The 14,305-nt window shown below is 43.4% G+C and overlaps 1 long non-coding RNA gene across 6 annotated transcripts in view; it reads left to right on the top strand.

Moving 5' to 3' along the window:
* Nucleotides 1–14,305, top strand: part of LOC139187200 (uncharacterized) — a 59,399-nt gene that overhangs the window by 5,769 nt on the left and 39,325 nt on the right. For 5 of the 6 annotated variants that reach the window (XR_011570796.1, XR_011570801.1, XR_011570797.1 and 2 more), the window contains exon 2: nucleotides 1–14,305. This exon is cut by the window's right edge. This is a non-coding gene — a long non-coding RNA (uncharacterized lncRNA). The other variant, XR_011570800.1, reaches the window with a different exon arrangement.

Raw genomic sequence — 14,305 nt, forward strand, 5'->3', positions numbered from 1 at the left:
ATTGCTCAGCTGAATACCCTTATAAACATGCTGTTGGGTGATTCACCCCGGGCGATCATCAGGAGATCATGACAATGTGCACAGTTGATGGACACATGAAGGATGTGGCAGTCGAGCTTGGAGCAGAGAAGGTGATTTGTTGCAGAGCAATTACCCTAATGCATTTTTAAAAGCATAAAATAAAGTATCGTTTCATTTGCTGAAAAGGTATTTTAGGTACTTCGGTAAAGCACTGACAGAATATTTTGATTGTCAGCTTTTTCTTTTTTTTTTTTTAAGTTAGATAATTACATTTACCAGTTAAAGAATTGCCATTTAAAAATAATATTTTGTCTAAATGTTTAAAGATGTCTATTAAAAATGTATACTGAACATGACAGAGGCCTTTTCATGCTGTAATTCTAGTCGGTGGTCTGAAAACAATTAGCATGGAAAAAGAATGTACATTTATTCAGTGTTAGCTGGAGAGTCAAGATCTGTAGAGTGTGGTGAGGGTGTCCTGATGATTTTTAAAATAGCACTATTTTGCTCAGATGACACTTCTAAGAAAGGTTCTGTAGTTATGTGTGTATTTAGTTTCTTCAGTAATCTTTCTAGAGAGCAAAGCACACAGTGGGCTATGGTCTGGGGCACTCTCTGCCCCATGCATAAGAAGGAGAGAAGATGGAGAGAAACTTTAATAAAATAGCCAAATGTTACTCATCTATTTAGGCTGGTCTTTCAATTGGTATACACTAGAATGGCTGCACTGGTTGTTACCCATTGCAGCATTAGCTCACCTGCAGGTTAAAAGTCCTTCCTGGAGCCCCGCCCTGTGCAGTCCCCTCAGATCCCTCCCTGAGACCTTCCAGCTTGCTCTGCCATCCAGCACCCAAAGGACTAATGCCTGACCCAACAGGGGGCTGCCAGGCCCTGCCCCAGCCAAGCTGGCATCCATTCCAGTTTGCAGGAGTCTGGGCCATACTGGTTATCACCCCTGTTTAGATGAATCTTTGGCTTTAGCCTAGGAATGTTTAGAATATTTCAAAGCAATGTGTGGAGGCTGGCATGTGGTATGGGGCAAGAAACTGGTAAGAAACACCATTCCCTGGTCCCCGTAATCTAGGTAGAGTGGTTTAGCTGCAAAGTCAAGTCTGCCTCTTTTTGATCCCATGGATTGTAGCAATCTAGGTAGAGTACATTCAAGCTTAACATGTCTGAGCTTCTACCAAGAGAGGGAGGAGCTAGGGCAGAGCTTGGTGCTCCAGGACAGCAGCTTGGGGTCTTTCTCACTGCTTCAAGCAAGGAATGTTAGAATTGAATTGAATGCCTCAATGGCAGGAATATTAGACAGCTCTCTCAGGTCAGGAATAACCTCCAGGTGAACGAAGAAGGGAGCTGGTGAGATTATGCAAAAACACACAGCAATGATGGGGTGAAGCAATTAGGTCAGTGCTCTGTCCTTGACTCTTAAACAGGCAAATTGAAATTTTGAGGCAGATTTCTGAGGGAGACCCGATAACTTGCTATGATCTACTCACATCAAAGAAGTCCCACGGGGCCTGTTGGAGGCTGGCTGTCCATTAGAGAACACTGAGGTGTTCTTGACATATAATAGAACCTCTTGACACTGAGGTGCTCCTGTCTTTCTCCAAATGGACATTGAGAGTCCAAAGCCTCCTTTCCCTTCATGGGACATGTTTTCAATACTAGTCATTGTATGTAAAAACCCAACAGGTCTCAGTAAAATAGGAGCAGAGCAGAAATTTCTCAACTTAATAAAGACTAAAAAAACCTACAGCTGACATCATACTTAATGGTTAGAAACCTGAAGTTTCCCCATTAAGATCAGGTACAACTTTCAGTATTATTCTGAAAGTCCTTGCTAATGCAATAGGTGAGAAAAGGAAATTTAAAAATGTACTTATTGGGAAGGAAGAAATAAAATAGTCTTTGTTTTCAGGTGATATGATTACCTACTGGATCATTATGCTTAAAGTATTGACCAAAATATCTCCTGTAACTAATAAGTGTTTATAAAAAGGTTACAGAGCACAAAGTTACTATATAAAAGCCAATCACTTTCTTATATACCAGCAATGAACAATGGAATTTGAAATTTAAAATGAAACACCGTTTACATTAGTACCCCCCAAAATAAAATACTCAGACATAAATTTAACAAAATACATATAAGATCTGTATGTGGAACACTACAAAACTCTGATGAAATAAATCAAAGAAGAAATAAATAAATAAGTGGAGAGATATTTCCTGTTCACAAATAGAAAAATCTCAATATCATCAAGGTACAGTTCTTCCCAACTTTATTGGTTAAGTACCTGGTGGCTCAGATGGTAAAGAATCTGCCTGCAGTACTGGAGACCTGGGTCGATCCCTGGGTTGGGACGATCCCCTGGAAAAGGCAATGACAACCCACTCCAGTATTCTTGCCTCAAAGGATTTGGAAACATATCCATACAGAAACCTGAATGTAGATGTTTATAGCAGATTTTCCCATGACTTCCAAGAGGTAGAAGCAACCAAGATGTCCTTCAGTGGGTGAAAGGATCAATCAACTGTGATACATCCAGACAATGAAATATTTAGTGCTAAGAGACTGATCCAGACTTGCCGGTGAGTGTCCAGCAGTCTCCAGCAGAGGTGTGGATTGGTGGTCGCCTGCTGCAGGGTTGGGGGCACTGCGTGCACGGGACCTTTTGAAGGAGGTCACCATTATCTTCATTACCCCCACCATAGTTTGGCCTTAGGTCAAACAACAGGGAGGGAACACAGCCCTGCCCATCAACAGAAAATTGGATTAAAGATTTACTGAGCATTGCCCTGCCCATCATACAAGACCCAGTTTCCTCCTCAGTCAGTCTCTCCCATCAGGAAGCTTCCATAAGCCTCTTATCCTTCTCCAGCAGAAGGCAGAAAGAATGAAAACCACAATCACAGAAAACTGACCTGTCTGATCACATGGACCACAGCCTTGTCTAACTCAATGAAACTATGAGCCATGCCCTGTAGGGCCACCCAAGGCAGATGGGTCATGGTGGAGAGTTCCAACAAAAAGTGGTCCACTGGTGAGGGAATGGCAAACCACTTCATTATTCTTGCCTTGAGAACCCCATGAACAGTATGAAAAGACAAAAAGATAGGACACTGAAAGATGAACTTTCCAGGTCGGTAGGTGCCCAGTATGCTATGGGAGATCAGTGGAGAAATAACTCCAGAAAGAATGAAGAGACAGAGTGAAAACAACACCCAGTTGTGGATGTACTGGTGATGGAAGTCAAGTCCAATGCTGTAAAGAGAAATATTGCATAGAAAGCTGGAATGTTAGATCTATGAATCAAGGCAAATTGGAAGTGGTCAAACAGGAGATGGCAAGAGTGAACATCAACATTTTAGGAATCAGCAAACTAAAATGGGCTGGAATGGGTGAATTTATATCTACTACTGTGGGCAAGAATCCTTTAGAAGAAATGGAGTAGCCATCATAGTCAACAAGAGTCCAAAATGCAGTACTTGGATACAATCTCAAAAACAAATGATCTCTGTTCATTTCCAAGGCAAATCATTCAATATCAAAGTAATCCACGTCTATGCCCCCACCAGTAATGTTGAAGAAGCTGAAGTCTAACAGTTCTATGAAGGCCTACAAGACCTTCTAGAACTAACACCCAAAAAAGATGTCCTCTTCATGACAAGGGACTGGAATGCAAAAGTAGGAAGTCAAGAGATACCTGAAGTAACAGGCAAATTTGGCCTTGGAGTACAGAATGAAGCAGGGTAAAGGCTTTGCCAAGAGAATGCACTGGTCATAGCAAACACCTGCTTCCAATAACACAAGAGAAGACTACACATGGACATCGCCAGACGATCAATACTGAAATCAGATTGATTACACTCTTTACAGCCAAAGATGGACAAGCTCTATACAGGGAGCAAAAACAAGACTGGGAGCTGACTGTGGCTCAGATCATGAACTCCTTATTGCCAAATTCAGACTTACATTGAGAAAGTAGAGAAAACCACTAAACCATTCAGTTCAATTCAGTTCAGTGGAGTCACTCAGTCGTGTCCAACTCTTTGCGACCCCATGAAATGCAACACACCAGGCTTCCCTGTCCATCACCAACTCCTGGAGTTCACTCAAACTCATGTCCATCAAGTCGGTGATGCCATCCAGCCATCTCATCCTGTGTCGTCTCCTTCTCCTCCTGCCCCCAATCCCTCCCAGCATCAGAGTCTTTTCCAATGAGTCAACTCTTCGCATGAAGTGGCCAAAGAATTGGAGTTTCAGATTCAACATCAGTCCTTCCAATGAACACCCAGGACTGATCTCCTTTAGAATGGACTAGTTGGATCTCCTTGCAGTCCAAGGGACTCTCAAGAGTCTTCTCCAACACCACAGTTCAAAAGCATCAATTCTTTCGGCGCTCAGCTTTCTTCACAGTCCAACTCTGACACCCATACAGGACCACTGGAAAAACTATAGCCTTGACTAGACAGAAGCACGCCAGCTGCAACAGACCACACAGACCATTCAGGCATGACCTAAATCAAATCCCTTACAATTATACAGTGAAAGTGAGAAATAGATTCAAGGATTAGATCTGATAGAGTGCCTGAAAAACTATGGATGGAGGTTTGTGACATTGTACAGGAGGCAGAGATCAAGACCATCTCCAAGAAAAAGAAATTCATAAAAGCAAAATGGTTGTCAGAGGAGGCCTTACAAATAGTTTAGAAAAGAAGAGAAGCTAAAGACAAAGGAGAAAAGGAAAGATATACCCATTTGAATGCAGAGTTCCAAAGAATAGCAAGGAGAGATAAGAAAGCCTTCCTCAGTGATCAATGCAAAGAAATAGAGGAAAACAACAGAATGGGAAAGACTAGAGATCTCTTCAAGAAAATTAGAGATACCAAGGGAACATTTCATGCAAAGATGGGCTCGATAAAGGACAGAAATGGTATGGACCTTACAGAAGCAGGAGATATTAGGAAGAGGTGGCAAGAATACACAGAAGAACTATACAAAAAAGATCTTCATGACACAGATAATCACGATGGTGTGATCACTGACCTAGAGCCAGACATCCTGGAATTGCAAAGTCAAGCGGGCCTTAGGAAGCATCACTACGAACAAAGCTAGTGGAGGTGATGGAATTCCAGTTGAGCTATTTCAAATCCTAAAAGATGATGCTGTGAAAGTGCTACACTCAATATGCCAGCAAATTTGGAAGACTCAGCAGTGGCCACAGGACTGGAAAAGGTCAGTTTTCATTCCAATCCCAAAGAAAGGCAATGCCAAAGAATGCTCAAACTACCACACAATTGCAGTCAACTCACACGCTAGCAAAGTAACGCTCAAAATTCTGCAAGCCAGGCTTCAGCAGTACGTGAACCATGAACTTCCAGAAGTTCAAGCTGGATTTAGAAAAGGCAGAGGAACCAGAGATCAAATTGCCAACATCTGTTGGATCATTGAAAATGCAAGAAAGTTCCAGAAAAACATCTACTCCTGCTTTATTGACTACACCAAAGCCTTTGACTATGTACGTCACAACAAACTGTGGAAAATTCTGAAAGGGAGGGGAATACCAGACCACCTGAACTGCCTTCTGAGAAATCTGTATGCAGGTCAAGAAGCAACAGTTATAACTGGACATGGAACAACAGACTGGTTCCAAATTGGGAAAGGAGTACATCAAGGCTGTATGTTGTCACCCTGCTTATTCAACATAGATGCAAAGTACATTATGAGAACTACTGGGCTGGATGAAGCACAAGCTGGAATCAAGATTGCTGGGAGAAATATCAATAACCTCAGATATGCAGATGACAGCACCCTTATGGCAGAAAGCAAAGAAGAACTAAAGAGCCTCTTGATGAAAGTGAAAGAGGGGAGTGAAAAAGTTGGCTTAAAACTCAACATTCAGAAAACTAGGTTCCTGGCATCCGGTCCCATCACTTCATGGCAAATAGATGGGGAAACAGTGGAAACAGTGTCAGACTTTATTTTTTTGGGCTCCAAAATCAGTGCAGATGGTGACTGCAGCCATGAAATTAAAAGACACTTGCTCCTTGGAAAAAAGGTTATGACCAACCTAGACAGCATATTAAAAAGCAGAGACATTACTTTGCCAACAAAGGTCCATCTAGTCAAGGCTATGGTTTTTCCAGTGGTCATGTATGAATGTGAGAGTTGGACTGTAAAGAAAGCTGTGCACTGAAGAACTGATGCTTTTGAACTGTTGTGTTGGAGAGGACTCTTGAGAGTTTCTTGGATTGCAAGGAGATCCAACCAGTCCATCCTAAAGGAAATCAGTCCTGAATATTCATTGGAAGGACTGATGCTGAAGCTGAAACTCCAATACTTTGGCCATCTGATGCAAAAAACTGACTCATTGGAAAAAACCCTGATCCTGGGAGAGATTGAAGGCAGGAGGAGAAGGGGATGACAGAGGATGAGATGGTTGGATGGCATCACCGAATGTATGGACAGGAGTTGGAGTGAGCTCTGGGAGTTGGTGGTGGACAGGGAGACCTGGCGTGCAGGCAGTCCTGGCGTGCCGCGAAGTGTCGGACACAACTGAGTGACTGAACTGAACTGAACTGAAAAAGAAATGAGTTATCCAGCCACGAAAGAAACTTACATGCATATTACCTATCTGTAAAGGCTTCATATTGTTTGATTCCAACTATACGACTTTCTGTAAAAGGTGAAATTATGGAGACAGAAAAAGGGACAGAGGTTGTCAGGGTGTTGGCAGGTGGGGTGAGAGGACTTTTAGGACAGTGGAAGTACTCTGTGTGTTACGTCCTGTCACCACCTTGTGTCCAAACCTAAGAAACTAGTACAACACTTGTAGTGAATCCTAACAAACTATGAATAAGTGTTAAGTAAGTGTTAGTCGCTCAGTCGTGCCTGACTCTTTGCAACCCCATGGACTGCAGCCCACCAGGCTCCTCTGTCCATGAGATTTTCCAGGCAAGGATACTGGAGGGGGTTGCCATTTCCTTCTCCAGGGGATCCTCCCAACCCAGGGATCGAAACTGAGTTTCCTGCACTGCAGGCAGATTCTTTACCAACTGAGCTACAAGGGAAGCCTTGTGATAAGTGATAATGATATATTCATCCATTGTAACAGGTGTACTACTCTGGTGAGTAATGTTGATAAAGGGGAAGGTTATGCATGTGGGGCAAGGACCATATGGAAAGACATCTGTACCTTTCTCTCAATTTTGCTGTGAACCTAAAACCTGTTTTTAATAATAGTCTAAAAAAATCTTCCCTGACCAAAAAACCTAACAGATGTCCCCACCCTCTGTCTTGCCCTCCTCCAATCAGCTTACCATGCTACTGGCTTCCAGATCAACTGTTGAGCAATAAATCTGATCGTGACCCTTTCAGCATAAAAGCCTTTAGTGCCTTCCTGTTGCCCAGAGTGAGGGGAGGTCTCCAGATGTTTCTGAGCATGCACCCAATTTATGTATGCATTTATTTGTAAATTATATGCAGGTAGCATTGTACTGATATGCTATAATGGATATAAATATGCTGAAGTAGACTTTAAAAGTATAAGATGAGCGCCCCACCACTCCCCACTCCTGCCACGTGCCCGGTCACGTGACCTGCCAGGCGTCCGCACACTTGGCCTGGCGCACTCCCCTAGCGCCCACTGGCGGTTGGCTGAAAAAAAAAAAAAAAAAGTATAAGATGAATAGTAATAATAGATATTTCACTATTTTCTTCCCACACTCCTAGTAGACTATTTTGTGCACAACAATTTGGGTGTCAGTGGTCTAGAATCATGCTACTCAAATTATATTGCTCATGCTTAGACACTCAGTCGTGTCAGACTCTCTGCAACTACTGGAGTGGGTTTCCATTTCCTCCTGCAGAGGATCTTCCCAATCCAGGGATAGAACCCTTGTCTCCTACATTTCCTGGGTTAGCAGGAGGATTCTTTACCCCTAGCACCACCTGAGAAGCCCCAAATCATACTATATTCTGCTTGTGCTTAGTTGCTCAGTGTGTCTGACTCTTTAAGACGCCATGGGCTGTAGCCAGCCAGGCTCCTCCCCAGGAGCTTGTTAAAATGCAGTTTGAGTCAGTAAGTCTGGGGGTGGGGCTTGAGCTTCTGCAGTTGTACTGTTAGCTCTCAGGTGATGGGGTTGTTTCTGGTCCAGGGAACACACTCACAGTAGCAGGAACCTGGAACATACAGTCCAAACTCATTAGAATGTCATTAGAAATACCATCAACTGGTCTCTCTTACTTCTTTAGTTATTTGTGATCTAGACATGACATAAATTTGCGGGTTCTCCAAACATGCCATGTGGTTTTGCTGGTTGGTGTTCATGCTTCTTCTTTCGCCAAGAATGTTCTGCTCTTTCTCTTCTGATCCTGGCACTGCCAGAAATTGTTAAGACTTTGTCTGAGGCTAAACCTCCCCTAAGAAGTTTTAAAACATGACCTTCCTTCTGCCACATCCATTCTCCTTGCCCGCCTTGACCCACCCATGCAAGCAGACTGAGGTGCCCCAAGCCAATGGGAGCACCCCGTTATCTGTGCCCTCCCTGAATTCTAACAGAATGCCCTTGAAAGATTGCACTACGCTGTTGGTAATATGTTGTCATGGACGTGTTAACATGTCTGCATCCCGTTGAAATCAATGTCTGTGGTAAGAAGGGAGGAGGAAGCTTGAGGGGCAGAGGGAGAGTGCAGGCCTAGCCAGGCCAGGGACAGCCTGGCTGAGCCCTGGGGAGCTCTGGAGGTGGCCTTTATGCCCACGAAGCAGTCAGTCACTGGACATGGGCACACCCTTGGGTGGGGCTCTCTACTGCTGAGCAGGCCCTAGATAGCTGATGGCTACCTCCCCACAGCATTCCTAAACCTTGCTGCAACAGCCCTTCCTATCAGGGGAATCTGGACAGAGCATCCCAGAATTCACCTAAATATTTCTCCCCTTTTCCTAGGACTCCAGCTCCCTGAGGGCAGAAGTGTGGTTAATTAGTCATTGTACTCTAAGGTCCAGGAAGAAAGGTGGAGCTCTTAAACTATGGGCTCAGTGAACAGGGTCTGCAAACGGCAGACAGACCCGTGCGGTCACCCTGAGTGGGGTGCACAAGATGGTCGATCCTTTGGGCCATGGGAATAAAATTATAAGGAGATTCTACTTATATATTTTAAACCTCTTCTTTTGGTTATATTTTTGTGTTTTAGAACATACATATGCTAGTACAGTATTACATAAGTGTTTCGTAAATAAACATAAATGAACGGGGAGATGTTCAAGCATCTTTTGGTAGAGGTACATGATCAATAGCTGTAAGGAGACCAGTTGGCATTTTTAGTAAAGTTTTACTGGAAAGAATATTGAAAGAAAGCTGAAACTCTAAATTATTGCAGGATGGGGCCTCACAGTTAGCAGCAGTTGTTTCTCAGATGCTGTGAGAGGGACAGCTGTTTGCTTTTCCAATATCCATTCTTCCCTTCTTCCTTAATAATAGCTAAATGCATGGATGCCTAGAATAAAGACTCCATTTTCCAGCCCTCCTTGCAGTTATTAGGACCATTTCAGTCTGGCCAGTGGGATATTATGTGCAGCTTCCAGGGAGCAGCCTTAAAGGGAATGGTCATGTTCTTCTTCCTTTCCTTCTTCGGCTGGCTGGAATGTGGGTAAGATGGCTGGAGTCTGAGCAGCTATCATGCACTATACAGTGAGATATATTGAAGACATTATAGCAGGAGCTTAATAGGAGGAGACCAGCTCCCTGGCAGTGACATGAAGCCAGCAAACCAGTTTTGGATGCCTGCTTCTATATCCTTTTACAAGGAAGAGAAATAAGCTTCTATCTTATTTAAGCCATTGTTAGCTGTGAATCTGAGAGAGTTTCTTTTTACTCATGGATGAACATAATTCTAACTGATTTGGATAGATCTGTAATCTAGCAATTCCCCCAGATGGTTTCCATTTTGCATTATGTGCCACTTCTTCCAGGAGGTGCTTTGCACCCCGCCTCCCCAACTCCCATCTGAGTTATTTCAGCTGAAGAGCTAAAGTTCACAACTGTGAGAACATCACTGAAGCATCTATGCATTGATGAAACTGGGGGTGACCAAGAAGGGGACACCTGAGCTTGGGCTGGGATGGGTCACTGTGTAGGGATTCAAATGATACTCTTGAAAATTTGGGTGTTTTATTCCTTAAAACAGAAATGTTCTTTACAGCTATGTTTGTGTGTATTTTCCCATTTCTTCAGAGACTTGACTTGTATAAATAATCCTTGAGTCTTTGTGTTTTTAAACTTTTAGAACTTTTTCTAAGTAAATACTCTAATTACTTAGCTAAGTGATAAATGTTTTCCTGGCTCTGTCTAACTTTATTACATAGCACTGAGAACAATCACTTAGATTCTACAACACCCTTAATAAAGAATTAATTGAGTACATCTTTTTGACTAGAGTAATTTATTTAGAGTCAGAATTTTTGAAGAAAGTAATTTTTATTTGTGCTCACCACAAAGTAATTAGTGACAGTCTTTTTACTTAAAAGAAGGGTTTTGAAAGAGTCTTTTTTTTTTTTTAAGGTATCATTTATTATGGAAGAGCCTATGAGAGGAACCCTTTGTCCAGGACAATAGTCTTTTAGCCTTGTTAGTGTCTTATTCTGTATAAATGCGCCTAATTGTTACAGTTGCTAAACAGAACCCATCCTTCTGAGTGGGATCATTTAGCTGTGAGGAGGCATAATAGCACTTGCATCCAAAATTTGCAGCAATTTTACATATTCTTTCTGCAGAATTTTTTTTTCTTGTTGCCAAAGGCACAGAGGAAGTGCCGCTGTTTTCCCCATTGTCAGGGGCAGCTGCCTGTCTGGGCCGAGGCTGCGCACCCACCAACCAGGCAGATGGTGGATGGGAGCTGAGGCATGTCTTCTGTGCGCAGAACCCACTTCGCTGGCTTCGGGGAGCGCAGCTGCCATGCTCTCGGGATGGTGACAGCGAGGGAGACAGCGTCTGCATTTCAGGAGCCCTTGTATAGAGACATGTGCACTGAAAGGGTGCTTGGGATCTTTGGAGCATTGAATAGGCACTTGCATATTCAAACTGCCAGAGCTGTGTGAAAATATGAATTCTGTTAATTAGAATTTTGGATAGGAATCAGGCAGGAGGTGTGTTGCAAGGCCGAGGGGAAACCGTTCTGTCAGATCTGCATGTTAATGTGTTCCTGCTGGAGAGGCCAGCCCAGGGCCCTGCAGCCGGCTTAATGTCCCCAGGTTTCTAAGACATGATTCACTCCTCTTCCTCCACTTGTATGATCCTTCATGCTAGTCAAACCCTTCTGAAGTCAGGCTATGACAAAGATGCAGTTGTCTGGGGGAGGGATGGAGGAAGGGGAAGGAATTTTCGTTCTGCATGAGATGGAAGAAACTTGCATGACCCTGCTGGTGTGACCTGGCCCTCCAAAGGGAGTGGTTCAGTGAGGAAATCAGCCTGCGGACCATGACCCCGTGTTTCCTTACTGTCAAGTCCAGGCCACAAGGCATAACTTCAGTTCTGTTCTTCCTTCTGTATCCTCCTTTCTGTCCCATCCACCGTCCCCAAAAGTAGACCTTCAACTTGAACCCAGATATATTCCAACAACAGCTTTATTGAGTTTAATTCGGTTATAAGTGAATTGTATTTTTATACCATACAATTTGCTCATTCAAAGAATACAATTCAGTTGTTTGGGTATATTCACAGACATGTGCAACTGTTACCAGACTCCACTGTAGAAGAATTCATCACCTCTACCCTTTAGCTATTATTTCCTGTGTTTCTCACCCCTCCCTTGGCTTGAAGCAATCACTAATCTACTTTCTGTCTCTGAAGACCCAGATATTCCTATGTGTGAGTAGTTTGGGGGTATGATGGAGAGTGTATGTGTGTGGGTCTGTGCGTAGTGTGAGGTCAAGAGGATAGGACAGGGAAAACTTCTAGAACAGATGAGAAGCTAGCCCTGGCATGTAAAGGCATTCAGCTTAATTTTCTTCTCTTGAAATCAAAGCAATCCATTTCTACTCTTATCCTAAGCTGATATGGTACCCATCACTAAGTCTTTGTCAATCTTAATAGTTTACATAATCAGAATATGTTGAGAAAAGTGAATTATATATTCTACACCATGCCTGAAGTGCTGCTGCTGCTGCTGCTAAGTCACTTCAGTCGTGTCTGACTCTGTGCGACCCCATAGACGGCAGCCCACCAGGCCCTGCCATCCCTGGCTCCATAATTTTGTTTGGTTTATTAATATTGCATATGTTTTACTCACATTTTAGAAGTAAAGAATCAAAGGCTGGCCAGTCAATCCTAAAGTGGTAACAGTGTTAACTCATATTTGAGGAGATCATGATAGAATTTGCATCTGATAAGTCTCAGGACAGGGCTTTAGTACCTTTTGAAGTTTTGATATTTTGTCATTTACTTCAGTTCAGGTCAGTCACTCAGTCGTGTCCAACTCTTTGCTATCCCATGAACTGCAGCACACCAGGCCTTCCTGTCCATCACCAACTGCTGGAGTCTACCCAAACCCATGTCCATTGAGTCAGTGATGCCATCCAACCATCTCATCCTCTGTCGTCACCTTTTCCTCCTACCCTCAATCTTTCCAAGCATCAGGGTCTTTTCGAATGAGTCAGCTCTTCACATCAGGTGGCCAAAGTATTGGAGTTTCAACCTCAACATCAGTCCTTCCAGTGAACACCCAGGACTGATCTCCGTTAGGATGGACTGGTTGGATCTCCTTGCAGTCCAAGGGACTCTCAAGAGTCTTCTCCAACACCACAGTTCAAAAGCATCAATTCTTTGGTGCTCAGCTTTCTTTATAGTCCAACTCTCACATCCATACATGACCACTGGAAAAACCATAGCCTTGACTAGATGGACCTTTGTTGACAAAGTAATGTCTCTGCTTTTTAATATGCTGTCTAGGTTGGTCATAGGAGAAGGCAATGACACCCCACTCTAGTACTCTTGCCTGGAAAATCCCATGGACGGAGGAGCCTGGTGGGCTGCAGTCCATGGGGTCGCTAAGGGTCAGACATGACTGAAGCGACTTAGCAGCAGTAGAGAAGGAGATGGCAACCCACTCCAGTGTTCTTGCCTGGAGAATCCCAGGGACAGGGGAGCCTGGTGGGCTGCCATCTATGGGGTCGCACAGAGTCGGACACGACTGAAGTGACTTAGCAGCTTCAGCAGCAGCAGCAGGTTGGTCATAACTTCCCTTCCAAGGAGTAAGCGTCTTTTAATTTCATGGCTGCAATCACCATCTGCAGTGATTTTGGAGCCCGCAAAAATAAAGTCAGCCACTGTTTCTACTGTTTCCACATCTATTTGCCATGAAGTGATGGGACCAGATGCCAGGATCTTAGTTTTCTGAATGTTGAGTTTTAAGCCAACTTTTTCACTCTCCTCTTTCACTTTCATCAAGAGGCTCTTTAGTTCTTCTTCACTTTCTGCCATAAGGGTGGTGTCATCTGCATATCTGAGGTTATTGATATTTCTCCTGGCAATCTTGATCCAGCTTGTGCTTCCTCCAATCCAGTGTTTCTCATGATATACTCTGCATAGAAGTTAAATAAGCAAGGTGACAATATACAGCCTTGATGTACTCCTTTTCCTATTTGGAACCAATCTGTCATTCCATGTCCAGTTCTAATTGTTGCTTCCTGACCTGCATACAGGTTTCTCAAGAAGCAGGTCAGGTGGTCTGATATTCCCTTCTCCTTCAGAATTTTCCACAGTTTCTTGTGATCCACACAGTCAAAGGCTTTGGCATAGTCAATAAAGCAGAAATAGATGTTTTTCTGAAACTCTCTTGCTTTTTCAATGATCCAGCGGATGTTGGCAATTTGATCTCTGGTCCTCTGCCCTTTCTAAAACCAGCTTGAACATCTGGAAGTTCACGGTTCACGTATTGCTGAAGTCTGGCTTGGAGAGTTCTGAGCATTACTTTACTAGCGTGTGAGATGAGTGCAATTGTGTGGTAGTTTGAGTCATCTTAGGCTGCTGTAACAAAATCCCATCAACTGGGTGGCTTAAATAACACAGATTTATTTTCTCACAGCTCTGGAGGCTGGAAGTCTCATATCAGGGTGCCAGCATGGTTGAATTCTGGCAAGTTCTTTTCCTGGATTGGACACAGCACTTTCTTGTTGGGTCCTCATATGGTGGGAGTGGAGGGGGCAGTTAGTGATCAAACATGTAAATTTGAGGGGGGACACAATTCAGTCCATAACATCATTCATTCTGTTTTGTTTTTGTT

Source organism: Bos indicus, chromosome 2 (genome assembly GCF_029378745.1).
Source record: "Bos indicus isolate NIAB-ARS_2022 breed Sahiwal x Tharparkar chromosome 2, NIAB-ARS_B.indTharparkar_mat_pri_1.0, whole genome shotgun sequence".
Taxonomy (NCBI): domain Eukaryota; kingdom Metazoa; phylum Chordata; class Mammalia; order Artiodactyla; family Bovidae; genus Bos; species Bos indicus.